This window comes from Dysidea avara, chromosome 12, assembly GCF_963678975.1.
Source record: "Dysidea avara chromosome 12, odDysAvar1.4, whole genome shotgun sequence".
NCBI classification, from domain to species: Eukaryota; Metazoa; Porifera; class Demospongiae; order Dictyoceratida; family Dysideidae; genus Dysidea; species Dysidea avara.
In genome coordinates this window covers 16731303-16746257 of record NC_089283.1, presented here as the reverse complement: position 1 = coordinate 16746257, position 14955 = coordinate 16731303, and the positions used below count along the sequence as shown (strand labels likewise).

The 14955-nt window shown below is 37.8% G+C and overlaps 3 long non-coding RNA genes across 8 annotated transcripts; 2 read left to right on the top strand and 1 right to left on the bottom strand.

Moving 5' to 3' along the window:
- The first annotated feature begins 4681 nt into the window (after nucleotides 1-4681).
- Nucleotides 4682-8985, top strand: LOC136240809 (uncharacterized). 2 transcript variants are annotated; one of them, XR_010693980.1, is made up of 3 exons: nucleotides 4682-5045; nucleotides 5998-6052; nucleotides 8680-8985. It is a non-coding gene; the product is annotated as an uncharacterized lncRNA (long non-coding RNA). The 2 variants fall into 2 exon arrangements; XR_010693981.1 differs by lacking the exon at nucleotides 4682-5045 and adding an exon at nucleotides 5067-5404.
- An 804-nt stretch (nucleotides 8986-9789) lies between these two features.
- On the bottom strand, nucleotides 9790-12883 carry LOC136239753 (uncharacterized). 4 transcript variants are annotated; one of them, XR_010693573.1, is made up of 5 exons: nucleotides 12743-12862; nucleotides 12388-12470; nucleotides 11745-11793; nucleotides 10439-10504; nucleotides 9790-9928 (listed from the first exon to the last, which is right to left on the bottom strand). It is a non-coding gene; the product is annotated as an uncharacterized lncRNA (long non-coding RNA). The 4 variants fall into 4 exon arrangements; XR_010693571.1 differs by lacking the exon at nucleotides 12388-12470 and having other exon boundaries at nucleotides 12743-12883; XR_010693572.1 differs by lacking the exon at nucleotides 12743-12862 and having other exon boundaries at nucleotides 12388-12621.
- An 84-nt stretch (nucleotides 12884-12967) lies between these two features.
- LOC136239754 (uncharacterized) lies at nucleotides 12968-13853 on the top strand. 2 transcript variants are annotated; one of them, XR_010693574.1, is made up of 2 exons: nucleotides 12968-13256; nucleotides 13310-13853. It is a non-coding gene; the product is annotated as an uncharacterized lncRNA (long non-coding RNA). The 2 variants fall into 2 exon arrangements; XR_010693575.1 differs by having other exon boundaries at nucleotides 13299-13853.
- The last annotated feature ends 1102 nt before the right edge of the window (nucleotides 13854-14955 follow it).

Below are 14955 nucleotides of genomic sequence, written 5' to 3'. Positions count from 1 at the left end.
AGTTCACCTTAGCTACTAGCTAGCTGGTAATGGGAACTCTTCAGTTTGGTGCCTTCACTTACTTGGAGTTCTCTTTACCCTTAGTGGGTTACTGTTACTCTCCTAGTAATCCGAACTCCCCTTTCAGAGTAAAATGTTTTACTCCCCATAGTTATTGTACTCCCCTGTTTTAACAGTGTAGACAATCTACTTAGACAGGATGATGGTACAAGTGGCCACAAAAATGGAATTGACTTGTGGGTAGGAAGGGCATCTTGAAGGAGCTCAAATTGGTCCAACTGCTGCTTGCTTCATGGCCTTCACCTCTAAGACATAATTATATGATTTTGGTGGAATAATAATAGAACATTGGGTGACCCATTCACTGATGAACAAAGAGCTGCTTTACCTACGTAGTACATTGATTTCTAATAAAGGTTATCTGTGGCAATGTTGATAACATACCACCTATCAAGCTCTATGTGTTCATATCTGGTAGTGATCCTGTATATTGTAGCAGTCCACAAAGCTTTGACGTTACTTTATGGAGAGATGACAACTATGCAAGGAAACCAGCTAGTAGCCATGCAAGTTTGCATTCCACCTCATCTGTAATAATTGAATTGTAAAAGCTATACATGATTGAAATTCTTATACCATAACAGTGCTAGATACTATGACAGGACATGAAAAGTGAAAATACAAGGACTTACAAGTGAATGCATACATGCAAAAACCATTCTTGGAACTAGAGCCACAACTTATCTGATAGTTACATATCAGGGACAGACATAATAACTGTTGACAAAAGTATCCGGTATTAATCTTCTCCTCCTGAAATGTAGCTATGATATATGTATTAGTTCCACTGTGATTATGAGAGTGAATGGATAGCACACAATAAGTCAGTTTAAAATTAATAGACTCAATTGTCATGTTTGTTTTATTTATTTATTTATTAATGCTTTACAGCACAAGTGCTGAATGTCTGTAGGACACTTGGTCCTACAGCCTGCTCAAAGACTTTAGCTACTTAAGGTGTGTTTGAAAAGTTGGAGAAAGGAGGAAAAAAAATCCATGACTGGACCTAGGTAGCCTTGAACCTGCAGCCATCCGATTTACACTCGAATGCTTACAGGAGTCTACCAGATGGTCAGGATGTTTTCTCTTTGTTATTTTCATGTAATTATATCCATAGGAATTCTAGAGAGTAACTCATTATCTCTAAGTACCCCAAGTAGAACCAAATGGACACTAGTTTATTTATTAATGCTTTACAGCACAAGTGCTGAAGGTCTGTAGGACACCTGGTCCTACAGCCTGCTCAAAGACTTTAGCTACTTAAGGTGTGTTTGAAAAGTTGGAGAAAGGAGAAAAAATCCATGACTGGACCTAGTGTATTCACAAACTCTGTGAGTGCATGCATTCATGTCGTATATTAATTACTCAATATACTCATGCATGGTATTACTCATTGTTCATGTGTATACATAAATAATATGTTACACTATAATAATGGTGTTGAAGCTGGAGATGATGTTGAAATATAGTGTGCAGGAAAGAATGAAAGTTCAAGTTAAATGTGATAATATTATGCACAGCCACTGTGATTGGTTGCTATAACACATATTAACTATATAGGTGGTCATATTATGCCATTGTGTTCAAGAAGGGTGTGAATTTCAAACAGACAATACCTGCACTAAAGCGACAGATAAACATACTGGCTTTGTATACTTGTAAAGAGCTGTAGTGGAGTTACACATGGTAACAGTGTATATATATATATATATATACATTATGCTCAGTCACAGTGGTCGGTCAATATTATGCAGACATCATCTCCAGCTTCAACACCATTATTAGTGTAGCATATTAATCAATAACATTTATGTACACATGAGTAATACCATGGGTGTGTTGAATATGGATACACGCACTCACAGAGTTTGTGAATACAAACATGACAATTGAGTTCATTAATTTTAAGCCAACTTATTGTATACCATCCGTTCACTCTCATGATCACAATGGAGCTAACATTATATAATAGCTACATTTCAGGAGAATACATACACAGAAGACTTAACTGGATACTTTTGTTAACAGCTATCATGTCTGTTCCTAATATGTAGCTATCAGATATGTTTTGGCTCCAAGAATGGTCTTAGTAGGCATTCACTTGTAACTCCGGTCCTTGTACTTTCACTTTTCATGTCATATTGTCTATGGCACTGTAGCTATGGTATAAGAATTTCAACCTGTTATATCAGTAGTATCCTTTACAGGCCCATTCATCTTAGCTGACCGTTTTATTCTTCATTCTCTAGACTAGTAGATATATAGTCATTGTCAATAGCGAAGAATTTAGTTACAATGAGTGATGTACTTTCACTGTTAAAGCAAATCACTTATCACACCATTTTCATACCACCTCTCATTCTCTTCATTTAATAGTGAAACAGTATTAATTAATAATGTGGCTCTCTTTAACACAGCCATTTGAGGTAGTAATCAACCTCCATCAACTGATGGTGGTTGTTTTTGGTAGAGGTGTAGGGTCCCAAAATTCTTTTTGACTTTACTTCTGTGGATGCTATCCCACTAGGGACCTGTGAGAAGGCTTAAATTAAAGCCTGTTAGTACAGAAACATATATAACTGCCATGAAGAATGCAGAAAAATCCCAGACCCAGTGGTGGCTTGATCCCTAGCAACATGCAGTCTAGGCATGTGCCAAAAGGAGCCATAACAGCTGGGAATCATATCATTGCTTACATTTATGCAATCATGTAAACAACCAACACATTTAATTGTATTCATATAGAGGTGAGCAGTCGTATACTAGAAGATGAAATGTTTTAATTCTAATGTGGTAACTGTGCATCCAATGAGTGTAATTGGATGCTATAGCACACATACATAACTAGGTGATTACATATATTACACCATTATAACCAAGAAGGTGTGAGCTAGAGCACCAAAGCAACAGATAATCACACTGTACAACACATGGCTTTGTATACTGATGAGTCTTGTAAAGAGCATGGTTACAATGTATGTACATTATGCTCAGTGGTCAATAGTACACAAACCAGTATTTATCTTCTACAGAAAAGTAGCTACATCGTGATCATGAGAGTGACTAGATAGTGCACAATAAATTGATTTAAAGTTAAGGACCTCAATTGTCATGTTTGTACTCAAACTCTGTGTATGCAACATTCATGTAGTATTAGTAAGAATTAATACACTCATGGTATTGCTCACTATTCATGCCGGTGTACATAAATGTTATTGAATAATACGCTACACTAATGATGGTGTTGAAGCTGGAGCTAATGTCTGCATAATATTGTTCGACCATGCACTGAGCATATTCAGTGTATGCACACTGTAGCATATATGTTTACCACAGCTCTTTACAAAACTTTTTGGTATTCAAAGCCATGCATTGTAACTATGTTATCTGTTGTTGTAGAGCAGCTAGGTGTTGTCTGTTTGGAATTTGCTCATTTCTTAATTACAATACTTGGTGTAATCTGAACTATGATCACCTAGCTATGTATGGATGCTATATAGACACCAATGACAGTGGTCACATAGTATACCCACACTGTTGCTATATGCTTATCGTGCAAAGAACCATTACTGTTTTGGTTGTGTATAAGCATAGATAGCATGTATCTATGGTATAAGCAAGAGTTAATAATAGTGGAGGGGCTCCACTATTATTAACTCTTGGTATAAGTTACCTCAACTTATGCTTGTTCTAGCGATTCCGGAATTCCATAAATTTTGCATAAAATTTTCTCCGTGACTTGAATCTTCTATTGGAGAGTTGGCACAATCAATTTGCTGCCGTACGAGTGAGTGATCAAACAATCAGATCGTTTCTGGGGGTGACGAATACGATGGTGCAGTTAGTTTTCTGCTACAAAATATGTTTATTTGGTGTTTTATGCCAATTTTTAGATTATTTTGCAATATAGCCACTACAATGTTATGTTCTCTTTGCAAGAAACGACCCAGCACATGTTAGTTACAATAAGGTGAGCATTTTTTGTCCATGTAGTTTTCAATAGTAGCTACTCAGCATATCAAAACTAATGTCAAATTTACCGGATTCCGCAAGGTTTTGCCCGTTTCCGGTAAAAATTACACCACCTCGTAAACAAACCACTATAACTTCCGCATACTTCAGTTTACGGAAACACCGTTTGGTTTATCGAACTCGTTAATGTCAGGCGAGTCTTTTGGTATATTAGATTTTGCTCTGAGACGAACAGGAAGGGGAGAAGAGTCTTGTTCTGGTGAATTACGCATCATCATGTACGTAAAATATTGCTGGAAAAACAAGGTTTTTCGAGTACTTCTCTGTAAAATTACCAGTTAAACTCTCAGTACGGGTGGATTCTTAATCAGTACGCTTCAACACATACAATGATACCAAGTTTTGGGGATTTGGTGGAGCCGGGATAACAGCCTGTACTTTTGGGATTTGTCCACCTGCGTAATCAATTTCTCCAATATAGGCTTTTGTATGGAGTGCGCGTTATGCCGTAATCAACAATGAATAAGGCCATCACAATTTAATTTTATGTTTCTCGGATGCTGCGTCACTTTTGTTAAAAAAAAAAAAAACCACGTGATCGGTTCACGTGAACTCACATGGCAGATGAAACCATAGATATATCGTGGATTGCGCATCCGTGGTCACCAATGTCTATGGTGTCACGTGAAATTGGACCAATGAGAACGAAATTTGAATGGAAGTCCTCACATTTGATTGGCTATTTGGTCGAATCCAAAAAAAAATTTATGACAACGGATGCGCAATCCACGATACTAAACTTTCAATCTCGTTATGTACAGACTTGCTCAACCACAAAATTACGTCATACAGGAAACTGGGTTGTCACGTGATCACCGCGCAAAGTTCTGCGTACGGATCGAATGACCTTTATTTAAAGATTTGTTTACAGTGGAGTGGATATCTCGCTAGTCTGCTAGTATAACAGGTGACTTCAAGCTACCCCCTATATCTTGGCTTCTGCTTCATGGAAGGTATTATAAGTAGTCAGTATAGTGTACTGGTAGTTTAATACTGAGTTGTGTATGCCAAGTAGTACTTTCATTACATGGACTCTAAGTAGTGAGTGAGCCTTGAGCTAATAATGTATGGCATTGTTATCAGGTGGTTACAAATCAACCAAGCTTACCAACCAATGCCATGCATTCATAAACTGTAACATTACTGGTTATCTGCACATGGGACAATGTTGGGATTTGAACTTTGATTAGTACAAATGCCTGCTTTGTGCTGTTGCTTATACCATATAGGTGAAGCGACATAGCCAACCCGGCTGGTTAGAACATTGGCTTGGTAATTGCAGGTTCCAGGTTCGATGCCCCCTCCTCCAACTGTAAGTTGCAGTTTCCTTGAGCAAGAGACCTACCTAAGTATGACTGTATAACTGGGACTTGGGGAAGCTAATGTCACTTAGTGGTGTCGGGGTTATGAGTTCCACAGGCATTTACCGGTTGCTTGCGAAATGTAAAAACAAAATCACGTGCACATTTCACTTGAAGATTTTAAATTTTCTGATGAAAATTTGTGTTCTGCCTATCATATATAACAATCAGTATAATTATACATCACGTTTTGCTGGCAAACTGTTAACTACAATCCTTGCCATATAGTTCAAGATACTCGTATCATGGGTCACCTGTTTGATCATATATTTGTTCTTACTACATTTTTGCAATCAACATGAAAGTTGGTAGAAACATGATCAGTGTCCCAGATGATTGAATTTCACGGCTTGTGTTGTACTCTTCTTGATGCTTTCCACGAGCTCTATACAATGCTCTTCACTTCTTCATTTAATAGCACTGTTGCACAGAATGTTTAGAAATTATGACTGGTATTCATTTGATACCTGGCATTTGTTTAGTAGAAAATTACTTGTATCCTCCCTATTGTGTTGTGCCTTATACCGATTGTTTTATTTTGCAGAGTATTAAAACAAGATGTCACAGAATTCACCAGTTTGAACAATCCTGCAGCTGATGTAAGTGTGTATTATTTTGTTTGTGATTTTACTATAAACTATATGCAGTCATGAACATAATAATGTAACAAAAGTTGTAGGTGTTGAATGATCCAACTATTCTAAATGTCATTACTACCGTACAGTACATATTTCTTTGTATAAAAAGCCCGGTCTTGTATGTCCTTCCTAGCAGTATTGACACAGCCTGTAAATGAATCAGGCAGGCCCCGGTATTTATTTTCAAAGTGTGCTGGAAACTCCCTGGCTTATAATCAAGACAAGAGTTTATTTGCATGTGGCTTTTATACAAAAAATATGGTATACATGTACCGTGGAATTTGTTAACCAGGATACTTGAAAATAAGGACACCTGCATATTCTGGACACTTTGTAATGGTTAACAGTTAAACTTATTTTCACTATGAACATTAAAAATCTTCCCAGCATAGAATGATAAAGAATTTCTTGCTCTCAAAATAATGGAGTATATATGTGTTGTGCATATTAAGAGGACCATGCTCTAAATTGCACATACTCCGTAACAAGGAATACCCATCTACTCTAAGTTACATGGAACTGAATTGGGCGTCCCTAGTAGGGAGCTTGATTTAAGTGATGGTTATTTGCATTGCCTATATAGGTTTGTAGTTGTAGATAATTTTAACAAAAGTAACTTCAGTGCCAGCAACTGTCTATCCAGTGCTTTTTTTACAAAAATTGTCAGTAGTATGATCAGAGGAGGAAGGAAACAATTTAAGGACCATTAAAATACAAATAGTTGTTTTCTGGGACAAACTAAAATGAGTGGACGATGTGAAATGTGATCACTTGTTTAAAGTGTATACCTAGTTAGTGTTACAATCTTACAAGTGAAACACTATTTGTGACCAGATTTTACATAACCGATCCAAATCGCACATCAGGCAAAATCAAACTAAGACCACCAGTGGATAGCTACACTATCGTACTACAAGTTTTGACCCTCAGCACTACTCAAACTACACGAGGCTGGTTTTTACACACGTCTTTTCTGGGTGGTGTGGAGTGCTCAAATGGCGGTTTCAGGCCTTGTGAAGGACCTGGCTTGGCAAGAGTCAGTGGTTTACTGGTGGACAGCCTTATAATGTTGGCCAGACGTGTTCTCTGTTGATTTTACTACATATCAGCCACTAAGGAGCCAGCACAGCCCTGTAATCTCTTGTCTGGACTCCAATCGTGGTCTGCCTCCATTTTGAGGTCTATCTCTTGCCCTCCCCGCCACCTCCCCTTTTTGAGCACTCGTGATACTACTTCGCTCGTCCAACTGCTCAGATTTTCTATCTTATTTGGCGGGAAACTGTACAAGCAGCTACAAGTACTGGAAGTGGCTTGAAAGGTAACAGATTGATGCATCTTTTGTGTAAATTTCATACGCGTGCTTGCTATCCTTGGAGAGTTATGCTGGCTTCAATTCTTTAAAACCGTTTATCTCGGAACTTCTAATGTGCGATTTGGATCGTTTTTCCAAAATCCAGTCACATTTTATAGATTTCATTTTGGAAAACTAATTACAAGTGTTTTAACAAAACAAAATACAGTAAATCACTTAATGCTGACACAAAGCGCAATCTGAATACAACAATCCCTGCTAGCTAGTGTTGTATTGTGACTATTGAGGTGTTTATGTGGTAAAATTCCAGATACACTATGCAATTAACAAAATAGTTTTGAATAGGGCTTATAAAGTGTTACCGACCTCTGTATAATGATAATTAAAGTGAGGTGGGCACTAACTAGGCTTTAAAATAAAGGAAGAAAACAATAACACTATAGAATAAATGAGGGGCCTGTGCTGGCTCTTTAGAAAATGTAATGCATTAAAATTTTTACAGAAAATCGTACATTGATTTGTGGTCATACAGTACATGGAGATATACTTTGGTGTAAAATTAATATTGTTATTTTTATACGTAACTACTTTCAGTTACATTAACATAAGCAGAAATGGATGATACTAATCACAAACCAGCACTATATCCCCACCCAAGGTGTGTATTATGTGCTGAACCCTGGGACCAAGGACCTGCGGGATCCAACTATTCAATTTTATATACTTCCCTGTGTTTACACGTTCAAGTCACAGCGTTTCATCTTGCATGGTCAGACCACTTCTACATCATCATTACTTCACATAATCTATGATTAAAAGCATCTTGAACAGTCTGGACTGGCTGCTCATTGGTTACCCCATGAATGCATTATTATATTGCCTAACTGGAGACAAACCATTTTTCCAAGAAGCAATCACTACTGGCTATACAAGCAGTTAGGCTTGTATGCTTCTTCTGCATGAAGGCAAAATGTTTAGTTTTTATAAAGGTCACTATGTGGCTGAAAGTGTGAAAATCAGCATTCATCAGGCCTGTGCTAACCAGTCTTTCATCATGTGAAGCATTGTGATGGAGAGTAAGTGGTCTGGCCATGCAAGTCTGGACGCTGGCATGTGACTTGGAGGTACCAATACATATTGTGAGGTATATTTTCTAAGAAAAGTTGGTCCCCACTGAGGACCTAACTTCTCTGAGGACTCCCCAGTACTGCTTGTATTATGTACACTAGTAATCACTATTGTTTTTTTGTATTTATCATTAGCATTTATATTCCAGGAGGTGAGAAGTCTATGTGGATGCAGGTGTACTCATTCAGCACTGCCCGTTTTACAGTGAAGAACCTTTGGTGATGCTGCAGATGTCCAGATAGGGTCAAGCTTAAGACAGCAATCAATTTGTAAAGTTGTAAATTTGTGTAACTGACAATTTGATTGTAGGCATCTACAGCACCAATGTTGTTCTTTACATAGGTATTTGTGGAATAATCTATAATATATAGACGTGGGATTTTAGTTTGCAACACACACTCAAATGTTGAGCAATGTACATCAGTATAATATTTACCACAGCAAGAATATTAACTCTCATGTCAGTATTGTAATTGCTAATGTCTCTCTATATACTGAAACAATATGAACCACGGATCTATAACTGACTGCAATGCTATTCAGTATTGGGGCCTGTGGCCTGTTTTTGTTTGAGCCTAGGTAAATTTTTTGACTAGTGTGTAGTTCCATAACTGTAACATAGACAGAAAAAGTACAGTTGTGTATGAATTATGTTGTGTATGTAGTCAGACGTTTTATGCCCCAAGTGATAAGGTTACACATCTGGTGAATGTGCGGATAGTACATTTGATGAAATTACATATCTTGCCACTTAAATAATTGTGCTGCAAGTCTTGCCTTTTCTATACCTCTCATGTCTTTTCTTTTTCACAGAAAATCTACTAGATTCAATAGTGTCTTTCCATGCTCATCCTGTGTCAAGCTTACTCCACCTACCAATTCTCCCCTCACAGACCAAGGTCTGCCGGTCCATAATCCAGGATGAGCATCCACCAGTCTTTATCTTGCCTGGTTGCTTCGTACTACAGTATAGCCTGATAGACCAAAGTCTTAAAATCAATTTTCTTCCAACAGTTATGCACTTATATTGCCGAGCTATGCTGACTTTGCTCATGATTTGGATGTAGCATATTAATGGATAAAATCTTAATATTTACAGGAAAGGTTGAAGGTAAAACTCTGATCCAATGATTTTACGTTGCCATAGAGTGCAACAGGAAATTTTTGAGGTGATAAGTTTGCTTATTGAGATTCAGCACGTTAAAAATCATTACAGCATAGTGGACCCACTTTACAACATGAAACAGGTGTGAACAAGTAACAATATCCACAACTCATTGTCTAAAGTGACAAACAGTAAGCAATTAGAATGTATACACACTTTATATATAAACTAATTGTCTTCCCATAACCTTCAGTGCAGACAGCATGCAGTAGCTCCTTCGAACAGTAGATACCTGTATGGAGTGAAAAGAAGTGTTAAAGGCACAAAGCTCCCAAAGGCACAAAGCTTCTGGTAAGGATCACAGAAAACAATCAAATCAGCAAAGGAAGCCATCACAAACCCACAAATTGACACTTCTAGAACAGTGGAGTAAGGCATTAGATAATAGGGGTAATTCAACGATGCACATATTGCAGCTGTGATGGTTGGCATAAGCCTATTTTAGGCCTAAATAATGCCTAACAGTGAATCATTTAATCAACGCAAATTTAAGATTTACTACTAACTTCTCAGAAACATTTCAGATCACTCTGAAAGCATATATTTGGGCTTTATTTTGCCTCAGTTCATTCAGTACAGGCTAGTAAGGATGATGTATGTAGATTGACATTTTCCTACTAAAATTCTCACTCGAAATTTACTTGGCTGCATTGGGTAGAACAAGTGATGATATTTGATTGATGATTTGATTGTCTATATGGTATATACATACATCACTAAAACTTTGTGACAATAGACTTACCTCAGTGGTATCTTGAGGACTTTACATGTCACCCCAACAATACAAGTATCTCTGTGCCACTAGCACCTACAGTAATATGAAGAAGAACATTCACTACTTGTGAAAGCAGTTGCTTCTCTAAACTAAAAATCAACAATATGGTGATTTTGTGAACCAGACCCTCCAGTCAACATGTTGAGTTGTTGGAAACTAATGATAAACACCATAGTCCCAGTCCAAGGTAACCCGAAATACTCCTTGCAATGAGTAATGGATGTTTAATATATATATTATTTGCCAGCTACAAACAAGAGTACAGTATATAATAGAAACCAAGAGTGTCGAACGGTGTATTAGCCCGTGATTAATGATCGCATAAAATAACACGGATATTTCAGTAATTGTTCATTTATGTGAAATGGTAATTTGAAATGTGTACATGGCAAAAGGCCTTTGTTCGCCAGTTTTCTGTGTTATTCAACCAAGTATTCAACAGTTATTGCCCCCAGCTCGCTAAAACAATGGCTGCACAAATGAGAGTGTTGCCACGCCTTCAGGGATCCACTTGGCAATGCCAGAACTTTAACATTAGCCATTTTCCCTTTAATGCTATCACGTTTTCACTGGCTGAATTGGGCTAAATACAGCAACCTATCATGGCACTATAAACTAACAATTATTGAAATATCCATGTTACTTCATGCAATCATTTATGACTGGTAACACACCCGTTCAATACTCTTGGTTTCTATTATATACTCTCACTACAAATTATGAATTGGACTTTGTTATAGGTTGTGAACAGATAAATCATGCAAGTATCACCCATTTACAGCCATGTCAATGTACATTAAAGCACACCAAACGTACAAATGTGACAATTCACAACCAAAGTTATAACCAGTACTTCCATTTATGACTGCACCAAATTAAGCAGTAAACACATGTTCCTAGGTAGTAGTAGTTTCACATTGCCAAAAATTAAATAAGATTACACATAACAAATAGCCAGTGATTGCAATTTATATAGAGGTGACTTTAGTAAGGAGCTTAATTTAAGCCCCCCCCCTCCCACACACACACACAGACACATACTAGGGGCTGGAAACTAGCCATCTGCTACTGAGGATGTGGTCACCATTAATTTGAAAGCAAAATCTACAACATTATATGCTGGGAAAATATTAAATACTCATAGTTAAGGGAACGTTCGATAAATTAAGACTATTACTAAGTGTTCTGGTAATACTTTAGGATGGCCATATCGTGTACGATCAACACTTATTTTTTTATAAAATATTATATTAAACAAATAATACACACTTACATCAGGATTGTTCAAACTGGTGAATTCTGTGACATCTTGTTTTAATGCTCTGCAAAATAAAACAATCAGTATAAGGCACAACACAATAGGGAGGATACAAGTAATTTTTCTACTAAACAAACGCCAGGTATCAAATGAATACCAGTCATAATTTCTAAACATTCTGTGCAACAGTGCTATTAAATGACAAAGTGAAGAACAATGTGTAGAGCTCATGGAAAGTATCAAGAAGAGTACAACACAAGCCGTGAAATTCAATCATCTGGGACACTGATCACGTTTCTACCAACTTTTAGGTTGATTGCAAAAATGTAGTAAGAACAAATACATGATCAAACAGGTGACCCATGATACAAATATCTTGAACTATATGGCAAGGATTGTAGTTAACAGTTTGCCAGCAAAACGTGATGTATAATTATACTGATTGTTATATATGATAGGCAGAACACAAATTTTCATCAGAAAATTTAAAATCTTCAAGTGAAATGTGCACGTGATTTTGTTTTTACATTTCGCAAGCAACCGGTAAATGCCTGTGGAACTCATAACCCCGACACCACTAAGTGACATAAGCTTCCCCAAGTCCCAGTTATACAGTCATACTTAGGTAGGTCTCTTGCTCAAGGAAACTGCAACTTACAGTTGGAGGAGGGGACATCGAACCTGGAACCTGCAATTACCAAGCCAATGTTCTAACCAGCCGGGTTGGCTATGTCGCTTCACCTATATGGTATAAGCAACAGCACAAAGCAGGCATTTGTACTAATCAAAGTTCAAATCCCAACATTGTCCCATGTGCAGATAACCAGTAATGTTACAGTTTATGAATGCATGGCATTGGTTGGTAAGCTTGGTTGATTTGTAACCACCTGACAACAATGCCATACATTATTAGCTCAAGGCTCACTCACTACTTAGAGTCCATGTAATGAAAGTACTACTTGGCATACACAACTATTAAACTACCAGTACACTATACTGACTACTTATAATACCTTCCATGAAGCAGAAGCCAAGATATAGGGGTAGCTTGAAGTCACCTGTTATACTAGCAGACTAGCGAGATATCCACTCCACTGTAAACAAATCTTTAAATAAAGGTCATTCGATCCGTACGCAGAACTTTGCGCGGTGATCACGTGACAACCCAGTTTCCTGTATGACGTAATTTTGTGGTTGAGCAAGTCTGTACATAACGAGATTGCTAAACTTTACAACGGGATTGGAAACGGAAGTAACTCACGTGACGTATCTGTACAAATTCCCAATGTGACGTAACGAGCTCGAAAAATCATCCATGTTTCGCTTGCGCTAGTTAGTCGCCATAGATACTGTCCGTAGTTACGAGCGCGATATTATTTCTAATGGCTTTATTTGCCAACTATTAGCAATTTGTCGACTTTTAACTTGACGAATTGGTTAACCTAGCCTTGTACACAATAACAGGAATGGGTGTGCAACCACAAGAGGCTGTTGTTCGTAATAAACAAGCCACCAGTATGTCAAGAGGTAAGCGAATTATGTTATGGCCACACCGTCTCATTTTTGTAGACTTTTCACAGATTCTCTGTGTTGGGAAGCAGCTTAGGTAGCTTTGTTTTGAAATCTATATCAAGTGTGTAGTGTAATAGGTAACTTGGAGTTATTGTATCAATTGTCATATTGTATAAAATTACTGCTTACCACTTTACACTTGTGGACTTTTAGTAGGCCCATGACCAATGCTAGATATCAATTTACCATACCATCAACTACTACCACACTTGGGGGGTGTAAAGTGTGTGTTGGATTGCTTTGAAACCAAAGCTGTATGGCACGGGGATGAAAGACAGAATCTTCTAATAAGACACAAAATTTTGAAGAAATCATCCAAGCCACATGATTAGACATCCATCAAAGAACACCAAATGACAGTGTACTGATGACCAACAAGCAAGAGCTCAAGATGCACTACCAAATTATGTTTAAACAGTACGTGTACTTTCAAAAGAAGTGACATAAACACTTATAGCTAGCTACATTGCACACGTAATTCATAATCAACAATCAACGTACACATATTACACTGTACAGTTAAAATATTCAAAGTGTATGGTTTCTTTGTTAGTTAGTGTGAGGGATTGTCGATTTGATTTATAATTTAAACTCAAAACAAGTCAGCACCAGCCGTTCTTCCCTGGTTAACCATGTGGCAATCTTCTATTAGACACTCTAAACCACATGACAGATGACTTGCTGTAGTTCACTGTCATCTTATTAGCACTGGTCCACTGGTCAATTAACTTCAACTGACTATTCATTAATGAAGCTACATCATCCTTAGTAGGTGCACTGCATATAATAGTGGTATTGTCAGCATACTGTAGCAGTAAACCACCGGTGACTTGAGATGGTAAGTCATTAACATATATTAAAAATAAGAGAGGGCCCAATGCACTGCCCTGAGGAATGCCTCCCACTGCCCTGAGGAATGTCGACATAACACAGTCTGGCTGTACTGGTGCGGCTACCTTTAGCCAACTCTGTAGCAATGGTGAATGGCTTGTGTAATTAACTGAAGTCATACTGGGACCAATCAATCATGTTTATCCACTTTGTAGTATAATGCCACGTAAGTACTGAAGCTTCCATACAGGCCTCCTGTAAATCTATGAAATCATAGAATGACCTGGACTGGGAATTGAAGAATGTGGCTTGATGGACCAAGTGTTCTATTAGCTAGTTGCAGACACACTTGCAGGACGGTATGGAATACATCTAAAGTCCGTTCTTTCAAATATACGACTCAGTACAAGGTCACGGGTCGTTGAATCAGTCACTAAACAAACTGGATAAATCATGCACCAGCGTACGTCCAATGTGTCACTAACGAAAATTTGTCGAAATACGGCTCTTTCAAACTCTTCAAACTTTTGTTTTTGTCCTGGGAGACTTAACTGCTTCATCCTGAAGTGAAGTTAGCGACAAACAGATAAACCATAGATTATATAGTCGTGACTATATAATCTATGGATAAACCAAACTACGGACACACCTGCTCGCCATCATCGTCCTTAGCAACCGCACTATGACGCAAACCGAAACACGGATGTTATAGTGCGCGAGTTCCGTTTCCAATCCCTATGTGATGAAACCGATATAATGCACCTATCAATGTTAAGCCCCACCCCCCCCCCCAGTACGGGGAGGGTGGGGATATAGTGGGGAT